The sequence below is a fragment of the Chlorocebus sabaeus genome, chromosome 21, assembly GCF_047675955.1.
Source record: "Chlorocebus sabaeus isolate Y175 chromosome 21, mChlSab1.0.hap1, whole genome shotgun sequence".
NCBI lineage: Eukaryota > Metazoa > Chordata > Mammalia > Primates > Cercopithecidae > Chlorocebus > Chlorocebus sabaeus.
The window spans coordinates 122,098,035-122,104,317 of NC_132924.1; positions in this window are offsets into that span (position 1 = coordinate 122,098,035).

Sequence of the window (6,283 nt, forward strand, 5' to 3'; positions counted from 1 at the left end):
CACTCTTGGGAACATGAAGTAAAATTGGGGCTACTGGCAGCTATCATCCTCAGCATATGAAAGAAACCTATGCAGTTGGAGAAAATAAGGTCAACACAGATGGAAGCAAAACTAAGAAGAAAGAGCACTAAAGCACCCTGAACCGCAGTGTGAGGCCCTGCACCCAGCCAGCTGTAAAGATAATCCGACCACTGGGCTTCCTATTACATGAACCTATAAGCTACTTTTTATTTTTCCTTTAGGTACTTTGAGCTGAGTTTCTGTCATCTGCAAACAAAAGTGCCCTCATCATAATACATTTTTTTTTTTTTTTTTTTTGAGATGGCGTCTCACTCTGTCACCTAGGCTGCAGTGTGGTGGCACGATCTCTGCTCCCTGCAACCTCCACCTCCTGGGTTCAAGCAATTAATTCTCCTGCCTCAGCCTCCCCAGTAGCTGGGATTACGGGTGCCCACAACCATGCCTGGCTAGTTTTCGTATTTTTAGTAGAGGCCGGGTTTCACTATATTGGCCAGGCTGGTCTTGAACTCCTGACCTCAGGTGATCTGCCCACTTGGCCTCCCAAAGTCCTGGGATTACAAGTGTGAGCCACCGCACCTGGCCCATATGTCTCTCTTAGTGGGCTATTTGCTCCATGAAGGTAGGGACTACATTTTATTTATCTTTCTACTTACCCCAGAATCTGATACATAGGAAGTATGCAATAAGTGTTTATTGATTTCTCCTGAATTAAATAAGGGAATGAAAATTCTGGAAGGATGAGCATTGATTTAACTGGCACATACACTTCTGGATGTTTTGTGGGTTGGGTTCTAAGACAATAAAGCCAAAATGCAGAGCCCCTAAAAAATTGGTGGAGACAAAGCATTTGATTAAGGTATTATAAGGCAAAGAGGATACTTTGAAGACATGAACTAGGCATAATATCAAGGAAATAATTTTTCTACTGATAAGTAGATCCTACTGATAAGTAGGTTGCTGTCTCATTAAAGGCCAACCAAGCAGCAAACAGAAAGAACAGGTACCCTGCGGAGACTTGCTTAGTCTCTTATTTCATGAATTACTCTCAAATTTTCAACAAAAACCCATCTTGCCTAGAGAGATTAGAGTCTCACAGATACTTCTCATCCCCTGCTTGTAAAGTTCCTTCTGATACCCATCCAGATTCTCCTACTCCTGTATTGAAAAACAGGTGGCCATGTCGTCAAGGTCATTGCCACTTGGAACCACAAACACACTTCCTTTTGTCTCAGGGTGGCTTCACACCTGTCCTCATCAGTAATGTTTAAAAGCCCTTCTACCTTTGTTATATTGGGGAAGGAGTTAGGACACAAATCTTGAGAAGACAGAATATTCATCATGTGAATTGACTTAAGCTTTAGATACATAATTCCAGGAATAGACTTGTGTGATGATTTTACTGTTCCTCTTTTCAAAAGTTAACCAGTGCTGCAAACAAAGCAGATTTATACCCTGACAGAAGTGGAATATTGAATACACAGGCCCTTGTTTCACAGAAATAGTTTGGGGAGACTCATAGATAAGTCAATCATTGGAACTTCTACAGACACTTATTTCTAACTGGAGAAACAATCTGAAATAATTTGATTTAATTAAATGAACATTTGAGCAATTACCATAGGACATAGTTCTGTAAGCACCGAGCCTACTATAGAGTCATGTAATGTTATAGTACTGTGTGATAGAGTACACATTGAACTGTCTTCAACATTTTGAGATGTTGAAAACATCTGTGTTTATAAGCCAAAAATAGCTACATCTGCAGAGACTTCCATACTTGGTACCATTTCACCAAAATAAAATTTAAACTGACAGTTTGCTCCAATACAACTATGATAAATTATCTTCTTCAAAACTTTTTGCATCAGAAAAGCAAAACATCACTTTCCCTAGAAGGTGACAAAGCAGAATAAGGAAAATGCCCTTTAACTAGGTATAATTGGAAAACAGAATAGAAGCTTGACTAGGCAGTCACTACCCCAGAGATGCAACACCATTAACATTAATAATATCACACCTGTAATCCCAGCACTTTGGGAGGCCGAGGCAGGCAGGCACGAGGTTAGGAGTTTGAGACCAGTCTGGCCAATATGGTGAAACTCCATCTCTACTAAAAATACAAAACTTAGCGGGACATGGTGGTGCGCGCCTGTAGTCCCAGCTACTCAGGAGGCTGAAGCAGGAGAATCACTTGAACCTGAGAGGCGGAGGTTGCAGTGAGCCGAGATTGGGTCATTGCACTCCAGCGTGGGCAACTGAGTGATACTCCATCTCTGTCTCACACACACACACACACACACACACACACACACGCTAGCCGGGCGTGGTGGCGCACGCCTGTAATCCCAGCTGTACACACACACACACACACAAACTAGCCGGGCGTGGTGGTGCAAGCCTGTAATCCCAGCTGCTCCGGAAGCTGTGGCACGAGAAGCCCTTGAACCCGGGAGGCGGAGCTTGCAGTGAGTCGAGATGGCACCACTGCACTCCAGCGTGGATGACAGAGCGAGACTCCGTCTTAAATAAATAAATAAATAGAAAATGGAAGTGCCCAATATTGCAATTTAGCATTGTACTTTCACAGGTGCCCTTTATGGGAATCCTTTCCTTTTCACACCCGTAATTCTTTCTCCCAATCTGCACTTCACCCAGCAGAGTCTCCGCCCACAAGCTGCGCTTAGGGAAGCAGGCACTCACCGAAAACTCTGGACTGAGTAAAATCAAGGGGTGCGGGCAGGACTCCTCCACTGATTAATTCATTTATTCCACAGCATTTGTACAGCACCCACGGGGGCCCCACACTAGGTGGGAAACGAAGATGAAAACTCGCAGTCTCTGTTCCAAGGACCGCAGAGCCAAGGGCTGCGTTTTCTTCACGGCCCTTTGTTTCTTTCACGGCCCCAGGGCGCGAGCTGGGGTAAGGCTCCCCGGCCAGGGCTTCCCCGCAGATTTTACTAGGTCAGGGCAGCCCCGGGGAGGCGCCTCCTCCCGGTCGGAACCGCCCGACTCCGCTTCGTCCTCTGGGGCCCACGGACCACTCTCCACTGCCCCATCCCCAACACCTGCAGATCCTGCGAGCCCGAGCCCTCCCACGACCGCCCAGGGAGGGTCTGGGACCCGAGGAGGAACCCCAGGGACTAGTCCTGCCATAGCCTGAGCTCTGGTCTCGCGGAGGATAAGCAGGGGCGGCCCCCGTAGGCTGGCTCTGCGCCCTTCAGCCCCACCCCGCGTGACCCCGGGATCCCGCTGGACGGCGGCCGTTGCCTAGGAGACAGGCAGGGCATGCTGAGAACGCTGCCTTTCCTGTGCCTGGACACAGCTCCGGCTGGGATCCCACAGCGCCGCCTTCTGGTAGGAGGCGTCCCCGCGGCGCTGTGCATTCTGGGCTCCCTGGATCTCTACGTGAACTGGAGCTGCTCCAGGCACTCCAGAGGTCTGACCCCTTTCTCCTTTAGGGTTACACGAGAATGCATCTGAAATTGATCGGTATGTATACTAGGGACTTGGGGATTTGGAGAATGTGTAACGTCGCCATTTTCTGTCTCAATTTTTGCTACTTCATGCCGCCGGTCTTCAAAATGAAAGTGTGTTATCGGCCGGGCACGGTGGCTCACGCCTATAATCCCAGCACTTTGAGAGGCCAAGGCGGGCAAATCACCTGAGGTCAGGAGTTCGAGACCAGTCTGCCCAACATGGTGAAATCCCGTCTCTACTAAAAATACAAAAATTAGCCGGGCGTGGTGGCACGCACCTGTAGTCCCAGCTGCTCGGGAGGCTGAGGCAGGAGAATCGCCTGAACCCAGGAGGCGGAGGTTGTAGTGAGCCGAGATCGTGCCACTGCACTCTAGCCTGAGCAACAGAGCAACATTCCGTCTCAAAAAAAAAAAAGAAAAGAAAAGAAAAAGAAAGTGTTATTAAATAATAGGAGGCCATGGTTTGGACTCAGCTCCAGCACTAGGCTCCAACAGACCACACCAAAATGGAGTTACTCATGCAAAAGTACCACATCAGCAAGGCAAACAGAGATGTTTATCTGACAAAATAGGCCAGCATGATAAGGAAGACCCCTCTGGTTTTTGTTTTTGTTTTTGTTTTTTTGAGACAGTCTCGTTCTGTTGGCCAGGCTGGAGTGCAGTGACACGATCTCCACTCACTGCAACCTCTGCCTCCCGGGCTCAAGCAATTCTCTTGCCTCAGTCTCCAGAATAGCTGGGATTACAGGGGTGTGCCACCACGCCTGGCTAATTTTTGTATTTTTAGTAGACACAGGGTTTAACCATGTTGGCCAGCCTGGTCTTGAACCCCTGATCTCAATCTACCCGCCTCGGCCTCCCAAAGTGCTGGGATTACAGGCATCAGCCACCATGCCCGGGCGGAAGACTCCCCCACCCCGGCTTTAACCTTTAGAAGAAAAAAGTGCCTTTCAACCAACCAACCCACCTTTAGTTTTCTGTTCCTGCTTTCCACCAGCTTTTCCTGTCTATAAAACCAACTGCCGGCCTGGCGCAGTGGCTCACACCTGTAATCCCAGCACTTTGGGAGGCCAAGGCGGGCGGATCACAAGATCAGGAGATCGAGACCAGCCTGGCCAGCATGGTGAAACCCTGTCTCTACTAAAACTACAAAAAATTAGCCAGGCACGGTGGCGGGCACCTGTATTCTCAGCTACTCAGTAGGCTGAGGCAGGAGAATTGCTTGAATCCGGGAGGCGGAGGTTGCAGTGAGCCAAGATGGCACAAAAAAAATAAATAAATAACCAAACCAAACAAACAAACATGCCTGGCCTGGCTCGTCAAAACCCTTATTCTTTTTTTTTTTTTTTTGAGATGGGGTTTCGCTCGTTGCCCAGGCTGAAGCGCAATGGCGCGATCTCAGCTCACTGCAACCTCCGCCTCCCGGGTTCAAACGATTGTCCTGCCTCAGCCTCCAGAGTAGTTGGGATTACAGGCACACACCACCACGCCCGGCTAATTTTTTGTATTTTTAGTAGAGACCATGTTTCACCATGGCCAGGCTGGTCTTGAACTTCCGACCTCAGGTGATCCACCTGCCTCAGCCTCCGAGCGTGCTGGGATTACAGGCATGAGCCACCACGCCCGACCACTTAACTCTGTTTTATGGGATGAAGTGTTGCCCAATTCTAGAATACCAAATAAGCCAATTAAGATTTTTAAACTAAATTTGTTGTAATTTTGTCTTGTGACAGTACCATTGTACAGGTGATTCACTACTCCACCTCTCCACCACTCACCTACTCACAATGATGGTTTTCCACATTTCAGGAAAGGTTTCTACCTTGGGCTTAGAGCAATTCCTCCTTCTCCCTCATGAGGAATTGGAGGGGGTAGTGATAAAATTCTTCATCTGGTTGTGAAGTGGTATTTCACACAACTCCTTAATAAATGTTGGAGGTGATACTGGACACAGGAAAACTTACAATCATCAGATTGTTACAGGTAGTATAGGCATGAACAGGGCAGCAGAGGGCTCTCCCCTGACCCACTAGAAATGTTGGGTGGCGGTTCGGCAATTAACGAATTGCCTCTCTAAGAATGAGAATTCGGCAGCCAGAGAGAGACAAGCTCCTCACGGTCCACACCTGTTAACATTAAAAGTGTTACTTGAGTGTAGCCCCTAAGAAGCAGCAGCTTCTTGGGCACCCGTGTTAAGAGACAAATGGCAAAGTATAGGCCAGGCAAGGTGGCTCACACCTGTAATCCCAGCACTTTGGGAGGCCGAGGTGGTTGGATCACCTGAGGTCAGGAGTTCAAGACCAGCCTGGCCAACATTTTGTATTTTTAGTCTCTACTAAAAATACAAAAATTAGTCAGGCGTGGTGGCATGTGATGGCACACACCTGTAGTCCCAGCTTCCCAGCTACTTGGGAGGTTGAGACAAAAGGATCACTTGAGCTTGGGAGGTGGAGGCTGCAGTGAGTTATGATCATGGCACTGTACTCCAGGCTGGGTGACAGAGACCCTGTCTCTTTAAAAAAAAAAAAAAAAAAAAAAAGGAATTTATAATTATAAATTATTCCATATCTTTATATATTAATTATATATTCCATATATTTTTTGAGATGGAGTCTTGCTCTGTCTCAAGTTGGAGTGCAGTGGTGCAATGCCAGCTCACTGCAACCTCCACCTCCAGGGTTCAAGCGATTCTCCTGCCTCAGCCTCCCCACTAGCTGAGACTACAGGTGCATGCCACCATGCCTGGCTAATTTTTGTGCTTTTTGTTAGAGATGGTGTTTCACCAT